Here is a 17472-nt window from a genome sequence, read left to right as displayed (position 1 = left end):
TGGGGTAAAGTCAGGGGTGCCCATCTAAGCTTGGGGGGGGGGGGCATGGCACAGACTGCGTCATTGAAATTTTTAAGAGTATTTTTCTCACTTTAAGGGGGCTCTTGATGCACTTCGGGGGGAAGTCTTCGCGAAATTTAAGAGGATGAGCCCTTGTCCTTGGGGCAGATTTTTGGGTAAAGTCAGGGTGCCCACCTATACGCGGGGGGAGGGGGTATAGCGCAGACTGCGCCATTGAAATTTTGAGGGGCAGTTTGAGGGATATTTTTTTCCCTTTAAGGGGGTTCTTGCATTTCGAGGGGGGGAATTTATGGCGATGTGCCCATGTCCTTGGGGCTGGTTTTGGGGTAAAATCAGGGGTGCCCACCTAAGCGACGGGGGCATGGTGCCGACTGCTCCATTGAAATTTTTAAGGGGGGTTGAAGGGTATTTTTCTTACTTTAAGGGGATCTTACATTTCGACGGGGGGGGGGGGTCTTCGCGAAATTTTGGCGGATGCGCCCTTGTCCTTAGGGCTGATTTTGTGATAAATTCAGGGTGCCCACCTAAACGGGGGCGGGGGCCTGGTGAAGACTGCGACATTGAAATTTTTATGGGGGATTTAAGGGGGGTATTTTTTTACTTTAAGGGGGCTCTTGCATTTTGGTGGGGTTAGGGGGATGCGCCCTTGTCCTTGGGGCTGATTTTGGGGTAAAATCCGGCGTGCCCACCTAAGCAAGGGGGTGCATGGCGCTGATTGCGCCATTGAAATTTTTAGGGGGGTTTGAGGGGTATTTTTTTATTTTAAGCGGGCTCTTGCATTTCGGGGGGTTAGGGGGATGCGCTTTTTTCCTTGGGGTTGGTTTTTGAGTAAAGTCAGGGGTGCCAACCTAAGCGGAAGGGGGGAGCATGGCGCTCACTGCGCCATTGAAATTTTTAGGGGTGTTTGAGGGGTATTTTTCTCACTTTAAGCGGGCTCTGGGAGCATTTCGGAAGGAAGTGTTCGGGAAATTTAAGAGGATGAGCCCTTGTCCTTGGGGCTGATTCTGGGGTAAAGTCAGGGTGCCCACCTCGGGGAGGCATGGCGCAGACTGCGCCATTGAAATTTTTATGGGGGTTTGAGGAGTATTTTTCTCATTTTAAGGGGACTCTTGCATTTTGAAGGGGGGGGAGGGTCTTTGCGAAATTTAGGGAGATGCGCCCTTGTTCTTGAGGCTGGTTTTGGCGTAAAGTCAGGGCTGCGCCATTGAAATTTCTGGGGGGATTGAAGGGTATTTTTCTCACTTTAAGGGGGTTCTTGATGCATTTCGGGGGGGAAGTCTTTGCGAAATTTAAGAGGATGCGCCCTTGTCCATAGGGGGTGTGGGTACCCCTGATATCTACTATTGTGAACAATTTAAAATTGGTTTCGTTTATTGCAAAGGAACTTTTTACGAGAATTCAACGTCTATCTTTTTTCAGTTCAATTTTAATTTTCACATGTGAGATGGAATTAAGGCAGTCACATATGGAAACCTTAGTATATTACTTATCTTTTGTTTTCTTAGAAATTCATCCGTCTGTTTCATCAGGGCTACGGAGTCGGAGTCAGGCTGATTTTGGGGTAAAATCATTGGTGCCCACGTAAGCAAGGGGGGGGGGGGCATGGCGCAGAATGCGCCATTGAAATTTTTTGGAAGGAGTTGAGGGGTATTTTTTCATTTTTAGGGGGGCTCTTACATTTCTGGGGGGGCTTCGGGAAATTTAGGGGACGCGCCCTTTTCCATAGGGAGTGTGGGAATGTTTTAAATTTACTGAAGTTGGATCCGAAGTCTGTCATTTTCCCTCCTAGTCCTCATCAACTCTCCCACTGCTAGCGGAGTCGGACTGATTTTGGTAATGCGAAAAAATCGGAGTCAGTACTCTAAGGTTCTAAGATTTACAGATTCAAAAGTCGAAATCGGAGTCAGTCACTTTCCCTCTAAGTCCGGCGCAACCCGGCCCTTGCTTGTGGAGCCCCTGACTGATTTTGGAGCAAAGGAGTCGGAATTGAAGCAGTGGCGGATCCAGGCGACCCTTTTAGGAGTGGCGAATGACTAATGCATGTGTTGGGGGGGGGGGAGAGACTAACGAAAATAAAATTTAAAAAAGTTTAATATCTTGCATAAGTAAGAGTGTTTTTGGGCTCTCTACCAAATATTTTTGTTCAGAACGCATTTTCAGACGTTCTTTGATAGTTAATAGAAATATGAGGTGTTTAAAGGACCCTCTCCGAAAAAATTTGGAAATTTCATTGTATATTTTCAAAAATAGAATTGTTTGCCATCTTTGGTGACTTGAAGGAAAAGGATCAGATTCAGAAATTCTCTCTTGTTGCGTTTTGATATTAGACAGCAGAAATGCAATTTCAGAAATCTAAAATGATGCAAAGCAAGAGGTTTCGGAGGCTTTCACCCGGAAGAAAATCGGAATTGAAGTCCCCTAAAAGCGCAATTGAGGACATCTTTGAAGACATAGCAAAAGACATGTAGTTCAGAACTTTTCCCCAGGAATGTTACGATGTAGGAACTTCTCCGGAAATTTTTCGAAGGTGAAGTCCTGAAAACGCAATTGTAGGTCATCTTTTATGACATTGGAAAAAGCAAAGCGGTTCGGAACTTTCCACCAGAAATTGTTCGAAATTGGAGTCCTAAAACTGCTCTTGTTTACAATCTTTGATAGCATTAAGGGAAGGGATGGCATCGGGAGCTGTCCCTCAATTTTTCGATAATAAAGCTTCAAACATGCAGTGTTAGGGATCTTCATTGATGTTCCCCCGAATTTTTTTCGGAACTGAAGTCTCTAATAAAACGTAATTTATGACCATCTTTAAAGACATTGACCAAAGGCATGAAGTTTAAAACTTTCCCCCGGAAATATTTAATATTAAAGTTTTAAAAGCAGCCCAGATTTTTTTGTGATGTCAGGAAGTGGTAAGGTTTTAGTCTTCCCGTTTAAGTTTTTGTAAACTAGGGTCTTCTTCGAAATTGAGGCTGCAAAAATTCCAAAATTTTGATAACATTTTAGAGTGACTCTCCCCTGGAAATTTTTTGCAATTGAAGTCGCAAGAATAGTTGTAGGCGTTTTTTTTGTGATGTATTTGGGGGGGGGGGGGTCTTCCGGAATGTACCTTTTCCCCTGTGGATCCGGCACTGAGTTGAAGGTTCTAAAATTTCCGGAACCAGATTCGGTTATTTTCCGATGGAATATCGATTATATTATAAGGAGAAAAAAGGCAATTTAGATATCAGAAACGCAAATAGTTTTAGTTCATTCTTTTCAGGAGTTTTACTTTTTGTCAAAGAAAAAATTCCAATAAATTTAGGGTTTAATCTTCCAAACGGGCAATCCCATCCATTCCTTAAGGAGTGGGGACTTTATATAGCAAGTGTGAAAAGGAAAATGTATGTTGCAAGTAAAAATAAGATCGTTTTCTGTCATTGAGTACTGCCATTTGGGGAGCCAATGTAGTGGTCAGTGGCGGTCCTAGATTTTATGGGGGCCTCTGGGCGAAGACTTTTAGCAGGGCTTCCAGCTAAAAAATATTAATGAATGTATAATTATAGGGATGACCATCGCAAGAGTAATGTCATCCCCCCTCCCGACTACGAACGAGACCCCTCAAATTCGTTAGAATAATAAAATTCAAGGTTTGCAATACATTATCCTAATGTTCAAAGCTTTCGAGCACTTGAAAATGAGTTTTTTTTTCTTCAAACTTTTCATTTATTTTAGGAACGACTCCTGTTGTTTTTCGGGAGTTGGAGGCTCCCAACAAAGTTGGGTTTCTAAGCTTTAACTTGTTTAGCTATAGGTAAATCCAGGCTTGCAAACAACAATACGTTAATTAAGACAGAGACAAGTGCGGTAGAGGGGTGGGGAGTCAGGAGGAATGGAACAGCTGCATTAATAAACCGAAGTAAAATGAGAAAAATTAATTTTTAGCTAGTCCGGTAGTGGTAGCAGCTTTAGACCCTCGCTTGACTCAACTCTACATCTATAACATCTACTGGACAAGATGTAGAAATATTTTTTCACTTTATTTCAACTTATATAAATGCAGCTGTTCCACTTCTCTCACAGTCCAATTCTTCTCGACTCTCCCCTAATTATTGTAATTATTAATACGTAAGAAAATCAATCTTTGAGGGGAAAAAACAAAAAACAATAAAAAGTTATCACAAAATTACTTAAGAGTTTAGAAAGGTGATAGGTGAGACTGGATAGTTTTCCCTGAATGTTCTGTATCTAACAGTATAAGAAGTATTGACCTGGTATACATCAATGACAATCTGGAGGAGATAGGGTTACAGACACACAGATACACGAAGAAGTTAACAGGTTTTAATAGTATAAATGAATAATAATTTTTAACAGGTCCTCTTCGTGGATCATTCTTGATCAGCCTAAAAATAACTGAAATTTACTTCTACTTTGTCATTGAAGTTTCAAAGATATTCTACCCAACTTTTATACCTCATTCACTAGCTGATTCTGGTAACAGAAGTAAATTTTGGCACCACTTTCAAAAACTTGGGAACCAAACACGGGGGGTTCCGCGTTAGGCTGACCGTCTAACCACATAACTAGAGAATTAACCACTTTCTTCAGAATTATTTTTATCGAATTCATCATGATTTTGTATGATTCATAGAGTTTGATCAGTACGTTTAAAATTTAATTTAATTGCATGAACTAAGAGATATACATATCACACTCAAACGCATATGCAGCACATGTGCACAATGTACCACTTCCACTTTTTTTATGAAAAAGGAAAAAAGGAATGTACTATTAAATTTGCCAGACATTTTATTAGGCTTTCTTCTCACGTTCTAAATTATGTACTACAATATTTCCAATGTACTATGAATAAAACAATAAATTGCATGCACACAAAGTGGCCCACTGTGTCCCATTTGTAGAGTATAGTTGACCAATCTTTTTTATTTATAGTGAACAAACATAAAGTACTGTTTTGTTAGGTCTTTTTATACAATTCTAATTGAAAGAACACAATGAAAACATTTTCATGAAGTAAAATAACCAAAATGTATGGAAAATACATAAATGATGTGACATATAGAATGCTTTTCTTCAGCAACTATAGTAGGGGCAAACCTAACCTAGCAGCATTGTGAAGGTTATGCAGATTCAAATCACAGCATTATCATGCTGCAGATTATATTTTATTTGCTCCAATTATAGTTTAACTGCTGTTTCAATAAAGTGAACCGACAAAGATCTTATAATTCAATTCCAGTGCCTTATTTATACCATCTCTAAAAAAATTAGTAATGAACTTATTATTTTATTTATCTAATGCTGTTTTGAAATCTTTTTTAATATCATATAATTTAAATATTTATTAAGTTTTTATATGAGTAATTATTGTACTACTACTACTACTACTGAAATATGAATTATATTCAATAATTTATTTATTTATTTTTCCAATATTTTCAACTGCTTGTTATAATAACCAGACTTTAATATTTTGCCAATTTTGCACTTTCTGGTTAATTGAATAGCAGTTCACTGTGCCTAATGTAGAAGCATAACAAATTAACAATACTACACCTGTATGCTTGAACGATGTATTTAATTTTGAGGATTTTTTTCATGTATAACTTAGTTTTTGGGTTTAAATGTATATCCATTTAATATCAAAATTATTTTTACAAGATAAATAAGTGCTGGTTCCAGTTTTGTATGTTACGCCTGAGAATCAAGTGCCACGGAATAACTAAAAAGGAAATAATCAGGTTTCCACTAATTCTCTAATTTTTCCAGAAAAAGAAAGTCCACAAAATTCCAGAATATATGAACTACATAATAAAATTAAAGAGAAATATTCAGTTTTGTTATGCACAAAAAAATAAATAAATAAAAAGAATAAATAAAAAAAAAGACCAGACATATAAAACTGAGAAAAGACAGAAGCACAAGTTTGCAGTTATAAAAGGTATTTTAATAGCATCACACAAATTTTATTCAGTCTAAAATCTAAATCTTGAAGTTAATAATATTTGATTAGGGAACTCTTGCTGCATCGTCAAACATTCATTTTATGTGGTGAAGTATCTGGCTGCTACTCCATATAAAGGGGGAAGTAACATCTAACAACCCTTGTACTTCCTCAAAAAATTTTCCTCAGCCCTTTTATTCAGCTAAAACAAATTCTGCAAGCCTAAAATAAACAAATAACAAGCTAATTAAACTCAAAACTCACAGATCAACTGCACATACTCATATAGGCATCAAAACATGCAGTCAAATATCAAATACCTCATGGTAAATTAATTGGATCATACATTACTAGCCTGGATACCAACAAACCAGGGTTGACAAGATTTTGGACCTCAGGGTAAAAACCTACATTTTTGGAGAAACTGTATTTTGTTAGAAAATATCAAAAAACAGAACAAAATTATGTTTTTATTGAATATTTATTCAATGGTGGACATTCAAGTGCAAATATATACGTAACTTATTTATACAGCTGATTCTACTGATTCTAATCTAATTAATAATGTTGAATTCTTCATTTAAAATTTCAACTTGTATGCATGTTTTTTTTTTCTTTTCATAATAGTAACCACATTTTTCGACATTTATACATGGATGCAAAAGAAAGTATTCAAAATATAGAACAATAATTGAATTAAATGCAATAAATGACAATTTTTTGTAGTTACAGAATGTATTAAAAATATAAATTTAAAAAAGAAATTGCACAAGTTTTAAAATATTAGTGCAGTGTATTTAATCATCAATTTCTAAATCTCCCTGCTGCATACTATTCAGTATTAAAGACAGCATTCAATTCTCTGCACTTTTTTCAGCAAGATTAAAAAACTACAAAGCCTAAAATAACAAATAATTAACAAATTTAAACATAAGCAATTTCAAAACAGGCAGTGCCTTCAAAACTCACAGATCAATCATATTTAGAAAAACAAGCATCAGAGCATTCAGCAAAAAATTTTAAATACTTTACGCAAAATTAACTAAATCAAATTAGTCATAACTAAGAGAAGATTTTGAAAACAAAATTTGTTTTTATCTTATTTGTTATCAGACAAGACGTTTTATCTGGTAAGACACAAATAAGATTTAAAAAAAAATAAAAAAAATTAATTTGAATTTTGACTTCTTGAATTTAAATGTTTTTCGCAATCACGAGTGTGTGTGTGTATGTAGGCATGAGTGTTTATGTGTGTGCGAGTTTGTATGTAGGGGTATGTGTATGTGTGTGTAGGCATGTGTGTTTGTGTGCAGGCATGAGTGTGTGGGTAGTTGCGTGTATGAGTGTTTGTGTATGGTGGGAAATGTGTATGTAGGCATATGTGTCAGTGTGCAGGCATGAGTGTGATGAGTGTGTGGGTAGTTGTGTGTGTATTGTGTAGATGTCTGTGTATATGCGTATGTGTGTATGTATGTGTTTGTCTGTGTGTATGCGTTTGTACATGTACTTGTGTATGTATGCGCATGTGTGTAGCATATGGATGCAACCTGGAGACGGTTTTCGCTATAGGAGCAGCATTGCGAGGAGCCGGTCAACAGTGATGCTGCCGAGGGTGCTGGCGGGAAAATAAAATGATAGGACGCCACAACAGTCAAGTGAGAACAATAAGCAAAAATTGTTGCTTGCAAAAGAAGTTGACAATGATGTCACGAGAGGCGAAGAAAAACCGAGTTAACAGAAAAAACGTCACACTTACTAGCTCCCTACCCTACCTACTTCGCAAATAAGAAGAGATCATCAGCTTATTTCTCCATTGTCAAGTAAGCTTGCATTCAAGTATAGGCAATTGTTGGCTGGTGGAAGGTCCATGTCTTCTGATTGAAAGGCAATTTTGCTTCAAGTTTAGGAGTTGCTGGCTGGTTGGGTACAGCCTAGTCAATCCCCCTTACCAGAGGCATTGCCTGATACAAGTACAGATGAAAATGTCAGAGATGAAATACTCCATCTGATGGTCCAGTGAAGGCTCCCATGGTGTTGCTCCGTTCCATTGGTACACAAGGGGGGGCAGCAACAGCGGTTTTGTCATGAATAGGAAGTTTTTTTTTTTGTCTTGCTTCCATTTGTTTGGCTTTGTCTGCAGCACATATATCTTCTTGATCCCATTAGTTCCACATCAGATAGGGGTTCCGATCTCCTGATTTCTGTTGCAAAGTGAGATAAAACCAATATCATTTATATCAAGTTCAATTATACAATGGTATTTGATTAAACATTGGAAAAGAAGAGGAAGTAAATTACTAGAGTCTTACATTATTACATTAGTCTTAAATTATTAGAATAGTCGTGAAAAGTACATGGTCTAATTAAAGCAGATGGCATACCTTTTCTCATACTGCTATTTATTAAATTAACTACATTATAATTAGCTGTGCTAGACGCTGAAGTCGTGTCAAATTTTGACTTACTATCATCGGGTGGTTCTGTGTCACACATTTCATCTGATTACAATATTTTACGGTTATTTGAGGCAGTGAGAAGCAAAGGGATGTAAGTGGCAAAATTAAAATTTGGCAATAATCAGTACAAATAGTAGGTGAACATCACCTCTCTCCTGGGGTAAGAGATTGTACTTGCAGCCGTGGTAGATGCTGCTGTATAGTATGATTTAGAAAAAAAAAATCAATGGAAGTCTCCTAGGCAGTTATTTCTCAACTCTTTTTACTCAAAATTTGAAAATGTCCAGTAACATACTCAGCTGCTGATACGAAGTTTGCGCTTAGCATGGCAGTATGCTGTCCCATTGTTCCTCAATATAGCTTCACAACACCGAAATTTCCCGTTTTCGAGACCTAGATTTTTAAAAAAAAAGAGACCTGTCCAGTGGCAATAATTTGAAATGCACTAACTTTTGCATTAATATCATTGATAACTAAGACTAGTTTGTCTTAGTTATGGATTAGATTAAAAAAACGCAGTAGTTAAACAATTGGTTTGAAATTAGCACCAGAAATACTTCAACAAAATTCTTCCTCCATTCAAATTATTATTCAGTGCTTCATCTCAACTTTCTGTCACAATGCTTTCGGGGCATTCCAAGGTATTTTTGACATTTATGTAGAGTCCGTAACGTGACCTTTTTTGCCATAACTTTTTAGTTTACTGTTTGATTAGCATATTATTTTATTTTGATCTTTTCCTACCAACACACCAGCTCAAATTAAAATAATTTTCAAATCAAACGGTAAATTAAAAAGTTATGGCAAAAAAAGGTCACGTTATGGACTCTACATAATTTTAAAAATACCGTGGAATGCCCCTTTTATTAAAATTTATAGAGTGAAGAAAATCATTGAGACGAAAGATCTGTTGCCATTTTTTTTCTCCAATATGAACAAATAAAATTCTGGGTTTTGTTTTAAAGGCTTCTCCTGTAATCGCGGAATTTTAAATGTTTACCTTCTGCGTGTCACTTGACATAAATAATTTTCGAGGTGGACCGTGCAAAGCCGTTTTAAAATGTAATGTTTAAAAATTTGAGCGAAATGAACAATTTGCATACCTCTTTGTACAGGGCGAGGATTCATTAGGGGGACTTGGCAACCAACCTCCCCCTGAACCAGCAGTGAGTTACACACTGCTTACATAGTAATAAACTATGTACTATCACTCGTAGAACATTGAATTTCAATATTCTTTTTTTGAAACAAGTTAACAGCATGTAGAATAAAAATTTTAAGAATTGATGGAATAAAAAGTTAAACCATAATGTTGAAACAAACTAAAAAAATAATATAATTCCTTCGAATTTAATGCATATTCAAAGCACAATAAAATTTCAGAATTTCCAATAGACTGAAAATTTTGTGATTTTGAGTTTATAATAGTAATCAAAACACTTGAAGCTTTGGAAGGAAAAATAAAGGGCACACGCATTAGACAATTGATGCAATTATAACTTAAAAATCAATTTTATTTCTTTGTAATTTTTGGATTAGCACATAATAGTTCGGAATATGTATCCAACCTATTCAGATAATTAATATATTTTGTTTCTCAACATGTTTGGAATTGAAATAGGTTCAAATGTTAACTAGCTGTTAGCAATAGCTTATTGTCGATAACTTTTTTTGTTGTCACTTACAGTGGAACCATCTATAATAAAAAAAATTACTTAGCTACGATTGCTTCATAATAAAGAAGAGAATCCTTGACATATAAGTACACTTTAAAATGGGGCATTTGTTGTTGCTCACAGCAACAGCTGTTGTTGTTGCTACTTGTGCACACATATTTTTTACTTTGCACTTTTATTTAAAAATTAACTGTGTACTTTTATTTAAAAATTCAGTAATCATCCTTAAACCATGAAAATCAAACATGCAAATCATTTGTCTGAAAGTCTTCAAGCATTACAAGCATGATTGATAGATCTTTTAAAAATTGGTGATTCAATTTAGTTATTTTGAAATTTCAGAATTACATAATTCCCCCAAAAAGCAGTTAAGCTGGCATGAAAAATGATTGCTTGAAACTGTTTTATCACTCAGGAAGTTAAGAATCTGAATAATATGAATGGATTTCAGTTTTACAATCATAATTCAGCCAACAAGTACCAGTATTTTAACAATGTTTAATGCATAAATCATTTTATTCTAGAAAATATACCATATTTTGCCAATGTTAATTTGGAAATTTTACTCAAATGAAACAGATTTTTTAAACTTGTTTGGGACTTTGTATCAGCAAGAAGCTTTGAGAAATATTTTTTACTTTTAAGTTAATTTTAAACATGGTGTATTAGAATTTGATTTTATTTCGTAGAGTGTCCGAAATGTTTCAATGCATTTTAACTACTTTTATCAGACAACGACAGAAACATTAAATTGACTAAGAGTCCAGTGAAATTGTGCAATCGACAAAATTAGCTTAAACAATAAATTGCTCTATAAACAACAATGTAACCCTCAAAATAATTTAGCTTTATCTACATTTCTATGTACAAGCAAAATAAGATCAAGGCACGCAGAAATTTTTTTATGTGTTTACATTAAACCTTTAAAAGTCGCTTAGTAACCCATTTTAAAATAAAAATTTGAAGCGTTCGTATTATCATCACATAAATTACGAAAAATTTATCTGACGTGTAAATTTTTATGGACTTTCCAAAGATGTGAAACACAAAACATTAATGGAAGAGAGCTCGTTCATGCAATTTTATGGCTGATAACTAACTTTCGAACACTCTGGAAAATGCCTAGTGATACAAATTCGGAAAAAAAAAATCTAAATTTTAAGTCTCTAACTCATCGGAGGGCAGGTTAAAAATCAATTACAAAATTCCACAGCAACAATCACACCAAAACAAATTAAAAACATGATAAAAATGCCCTTAACGTGCAGAAAACTACGGTACTTGTTCATCATAGTAAAAATAACACGTAAACTGTAGGTTTATTTAAAAATTACATAGCAATATTCACATTCAGGAACGAATGCGATGTTACCGGCAAAAACGAAAAAAAAATTTTAACTATTACCTACATACTTCAAATTTCTCTTTCAATCGAATTGTGAATTGACCCCAATTCACAATCTTCTTTGCAGCTCGAACTTAAACGAAATTTTGTATAATTAATACTCTTATTAATTTAATTAATTGCACACACGCTACATACATACGTCCAACAGTCAGGAACTTTCAAAATGGTTCTACGACGTCATACATATCGATTACGATACGATAAAACATGTATATATGCGATACAGGCGCAATAGCGAGTGCTATTGGACCTTAAAATTTAAGGCGCAATAGCCACTTCGGATGTCAAGAGAAAAGAGAGTGACAGTTATGGTAAACTTATACAAAATGATTTTACTTTACAAGGCTTGACTATAGCAGTGAATGGCAGCACAGAGTTAAAAGTTTCCACACAACAACGTTAACAAAAATTAGTTTAAAATTTCTAGATTTGAATTTTCAGCGAATTTAATTTTTGAGAACATCGTTTTGTCACTCTTCATTTTGGGAGCTGCTTTAACATAGTGTTTCCATAGAGGGACTCTGTCTCAGTGCTCTATCTTCACCCAGAGTCAAAATCAAAAAAAAAACCATAAATTATTTAAAGAATAAATACCTTTGTGCTGAAAAATTAAAAAGTCAGTAATCCAACGTTATTAAGCACAAAACTTGCAAATGATTGCAGACACGTGTTTCGGTGTTACAAGGAACACCTTTTTCAATGCAAAGAAGTGTGAGATTTTTGGATGAAAAGTCATTCGAGAAAAGCCTAATAAATTATTGTTAGATACATGACACAGATACGAATTCCAGTGCTTCTTTCAGAAACGAGAAAGGCAAATGGCGTACTAAGTAGTGATGTTTAGCCCGATCGGTAGAGTGTCGGATTCGGGGCCGGAGGGTCCGGAGTTCGAACCTCGATGGTCGAAGACCCACCGTCGTCATTAAAGGGGACCGGGCGACGTTAAATATGCTCGTGGTCTCAATGTCCTCCAAGTGAAACGATACCTCTGGGGGTGCTAGCACCAGGTAGCTATTAGCTCCTGAACTAGTTCTAAATTCTCATTAACTGTTCGATCCTTTGATGGTGCTGCCATCTATCGGTACATGAAATAATGGAGGCAAGGCACTTAGTATGCAGTCCTCGACATAAATGCAGTTGTAGTCAGTTGTGACTCTGAATAGGAATAGGAAGTAGTGATGTTCCGGATATCCGTATCCGTATCCGCGGATATCCGAGGGAAAATAAAGATCTGTATCCCATAGACTAATAATAAGAGTAGACCGAGCTTTCTCATTCTTGCTGATGAAGAAAATTGGTTCATAGATGTATCATGTGACTAGTGGAAGGGCTTGGCGAAGACTTTGGCAGCATGGTTGCTAGATGGCAGCATTATCTGTAGTTTGGCATTCGACATGTATTTTAAGACATTGTGTTTTCATTAAAAAAAACTTCCAGGTGCAGAGATTGAACTGTTTTTCTTTTAGTTATGCATTATTTTGACATTAGTAATAGTTTTTGATCAGTTTTCAGTAACTTTTATTTCATTTGGAGCTGTCAGCGTTGGCGTGAACGAAATGGCGTAAACGTTTTGCGTTAACGCAAAAATGTACTAATCGGTATCTTAAATTGAAACTGTAGGTAAAAATCTTACCGTTTGTCGATTCTTCTTGGTCGCTTGCATCTTTTATTGCTTAGAGAATTATTGAAATTGACTAAAGAAAATGCACAATACTATCTAAACGAAAAACTCACTATATTAACAAAATATTTACAACTTAGAATAACAAATTTACAAATCGGACTCCATTAAAGATCATTCTTCCGTCTTCCATCAATTCTATTTATTTTATTTCTCGCTGGCGTTGATCGTCTGCTACGATTAACGCCCGCTTTGCTAGGATATCCACCAGTCACATGGTTTGGTTTATGAGCAGCAAAAGGGTTGCCATAGCTCGGTCTACTCTTATTATTAGTCTATGCTGTATCCGGATCCGGATCCATTTCTTTTTTAACGGATCTTTTCTATTCTAAAAATTCTTAAATATTTGAATAAAAGACTATTAAATTCCGTTTCAATTAGGTTTTACTCCCTATTTAAATTATAAGATATTATTTCCGAGGCCAATTTGTACCCCCCGTCGCAAAAAGGAAGGTATAATAAGTTTTAAAAATGTGTATATGTGCGTCGATTTGTGACTTCGCAGCTCCTAAACAGATAAACCGATTTTGATAGTTTTTATTTTTTTTCGCTCAAAAGCTGACTTGAAAGAAAGTGTGCTTAGATTAGCCTCGTTTTTTGTAGAACTTTAACTACCGGAGTGCCGAAGATATTAATTAAAAGCCGACTTAACGTTTTTCACAATTATGGTTGTAAAAACTTACCCGTACGTTAAAAATATTGGTGCTGATTGAAAGAACGAAGTTTTCTGCGTTTTATATTTATTTGGAATTTCCAAGTTATATACCAGCAGGAGCTATAATCTTGTTAAAAGTAAGTTCTAAATGCAATTCTAAGTCTTTACACGCGTGATTGGTAGCGATTTCATAGTCGGAAAACAAGACGAAAAAGCTCAATGATTTAAAATTTCTATCTGCTGTCAGTTCATATTTGTTAACAATGTGTGTCAACCCGCGAAATTCATCTTCATATGAGGTCGGCCCTCAGGACATGTTTTTTTCTTTTTTTTTTAATTTAATATTTGGTTTTAGTTTTGTATTTGGGATTTGTGTTATTCTTCATTTTGGTTTGGCCCGGCTCTGTTATTTCGTCGGTCCGGGTAAGTTGGATGGAATGCGTCAACGCTGCATTTATACTGAAAGAAAATGCAAAAAGAATATTTCTAGCATGTCCAGAAGCAGCTTTACACTCTTGCTCCTGTATCCTACATTTAACGAGCAAGCTAAAAATAATTTTTCACATTCTATCTAAGCATTAATGCAAAGCTGACTCATTCCTTCCAACTCTCTCCTTCAATTTTAACGGAGATTTCTTTAAAGAGCAAATCATAGTCTTGATTATATTTTCGCCGTACATGACATGTTTTGAAGAAACAGTGCCATTACCCTGACGAGATACCTTCCTTAGCAAATTTTACACTTGGGTAGTTGATTTGGGGGAAAAAAAATTGAGGTCCGTATCCGTATCAGCGGATATTGACATTAATGATCCGTATCCGCGGATCTACTTTTTTAACGATCCGGAACATCACTAGTACTAAGTTGTGTTATAATGGAGCAACATTTTTCTGTCATACATTCTTTCATGTGGCACAGCTATCGATTTCGACTATTATCGACGCGAATACCACGATAATTTTGGCATACATTTTCCCAAGCCTGACTCCTGGGGTAGGCTCCTGTGCCACAGCCTAGGGCGGCAGATTTTAAGGGCGGTAACTTTCATTATGTCAAAGTGTAAGGAGGCAAAAAAGAAAGGGAAGAGAAACTAAAAACTCAAATTTGTTCCTTTTTTTTTTTTTTTTTGCAGCTCAAATTGCAGCATCACATGAGAGTATGTTTGATGAATTAAGAAAAAAAAAATGCATATATATTATGGGGACCAGGGAGTGGCACTTGTCAATATCGTCTGGAGCTGCAAAACTACTAGAGGCGGCTCCGCATTTTCCCCACCAGATGGTGACATAGGCTCTCTTAGAAGCGAAACTACACTAAGAATTTAATTTCGCTAAGAGTACTTAAAGCCAAACGAATACTTTAGGCTCAGGGAATCTTTTACCTGCTGCATGATCATAAGACGCCACCCATTTCCTGTATCATGAAATCAACCGACTGGAGTCGGGTTTAAATCTGCGATTTTGAGCACAGAGAGGGGAGAGAGGATCCCCAACCCTGTGACCACAAAAAATTTCCCGTGTGTCCACCCATAGGTGCCCATATAGGGGGCAAGTGGGGGCTCAAGCCCCCCCCCCTTAGAAATCAGAAATTTCTTCTTTTAGTACTTTTTTCTTTGCAAAAATGTAAAACCCATATCTTCTCCAGCCATTAATGAATAAGTTATTGAAAATGTCCAATTTTAATAATTCTGATCTGTAATGAAATGGGTTTCCACGGGGAAAATATCCTGCTAAACCATGGGTAAAATATGTGAGCTTCCTCCCTCCCCCTTAAAATTTTACACATGTGCCCCCATTTAACCTGCCCCATGTGACCAGGATTTTTTTAAGTCAATTTTTAGTAAAGTGTCATGCAATTGTTTTACCTTTTTAGGGATTAACCATCCAAAATTAGAAATTGCGTTCAAACACACATTTCAGAGCTAGTTTCAAAAAGAACAAAAGGACTGAGGTATAGAAATTTTGCATATCCAGGGTGACCTTGATAGGTGTGGTTGACGTGATAGACTAGGGTGTTTTGAAAATACATTCATTGCCCCATTAATTCAATTTCGGAAAAAAAAAATAATAATAAAAATTGAGACTTTTGGGGGATTTTATGGGTGACAAATCTTCGGAATTTTCCTGCGTCAAATTACTGGTCAGTAGTCGCCGCTTAATGTGATTGCGGTTTAAGGCATCATTCGCTTATTGTTATCAAAAATCACACGGTCTCGATTTTTTGCATTCATTTGTAGGTCAAAATTATCACTTTGTGCGGTCATTACATCGTTTAACGCTCTCAGTTTTCGAATCAGAATAAGATTTCTATTGAAACGATCAGAAATCGCTTCGACTACTCAAGATTTTGCAAAAAATGTTGGTCTTACTTAACTTATTTGAAACTTAAACAACTGCCAGTTACCGGTATGTGTTTGGCTACTTTTTAGCCAAACATTTTTTCTTGAAAATTTTACAAATACAATTTTTAAAAAAAATTACAAATGTTTTAACATTCAAAAGAAAAATAGCTTCATCTTCGTGTAATTTTTAAAGCGAACATCTACATTTTTACTTAATAATCATCATTACATGGAAAAATTAACGTCCCGAAAATAAGAAAAGGTTTAAATTTTTAATCACCTGTTTTAAGGGTTGCCTAACGAAACTGGTTTTCAGAGCGTATTCACAACTTTGAAATCGATAGTATTCTACAAGTAGCGCTTTAAACAGGTTATCAAACGTAATAGTCTTAGTTCACCCTTTCTTCGCTTTTTAACCGACTTCAAAAAGGAGGCGGTTATCAATTCATACCGTATGCATGTTTTTTTTTTTTTTGTTTGTCCACTCATAGCGTCTCACCTAGTGAACCGATTTTGATGATTCTTTTTTTAATGGATAGGGGATGACTCAACTTAGGTCCCATTACTTTGTTTGACCATATTTGTTCTTTAGAAAAAAAATTATGGGCAAAAAACAGCAAGTTTTATGCAATTTCCCTATTAAATGATATTGTAGCGAAGTTCGCACTTTTCATCCGTGGATAACGGTGGCTCAGTGGTAGAATTCTCGCCTCCCACACGAGCGACCCGGGTTCAAATCCCGACTAGGACAAAGTGAATTTTACTAAAATTTCGTTTCTACTGTTTCCCGTATTTTCTCGAATCTTCTATTAATTTCTGTATCTTTCCAAGTCTGGAAAGTTCCAGCACTTTCTCAAGTTGTATATAAGGAGATGTAACGTTCATTCGTGGTTCTGAATAAAGATCTCGAGTTGAGACTAACGAGTATTTGCTTCATTTGGCTTTCCCATTGTCTTCGCTATCTTCATCTACGCGATAATATGAAACTCATTGTTATAAAAGTTTGGTGCCATATAACAGTAACATTAATAGTAATGATAATTTTGAATGAAGGCTTCTCTGAAACAAGCATTAAATTTCTTCGAGGGATATTTCGATCATGGGGAATCTGGCGTTGTCGTCTCATTTTTGGCGTAAATAATTTTATTTTAGTAACCCTGTTGATTTATAGTAACCCTATGTGAATTATCAAAATCTTCCTTTCTTTAGTACTATTGCTCCATAGTAGGGGTAAACCTAACCTGGAAGCGAGGTGATGCAGTGATTAGGATCTGCTTAGCCTTCACAAT

This window comes from Uloborus diversus, unplaced genomic scaffold, assembly GCF_026930045.1.
Source record: "Uloborus diversus isolate 005 unplaced genomic scaffold, Udiv.v.3.1 scaffold_1084, whole genome shotgun sequence".
Classification (NCBI taxonomy): domain Eukaryota; kingdom Metazoa; phylum Arthropoda; class Arachnida; order Araneae; family Uloboridae; genus Uloborus; species Uloborus diversus.
This window is presented reverse-complemented; position numbering follows the sequence as displayed.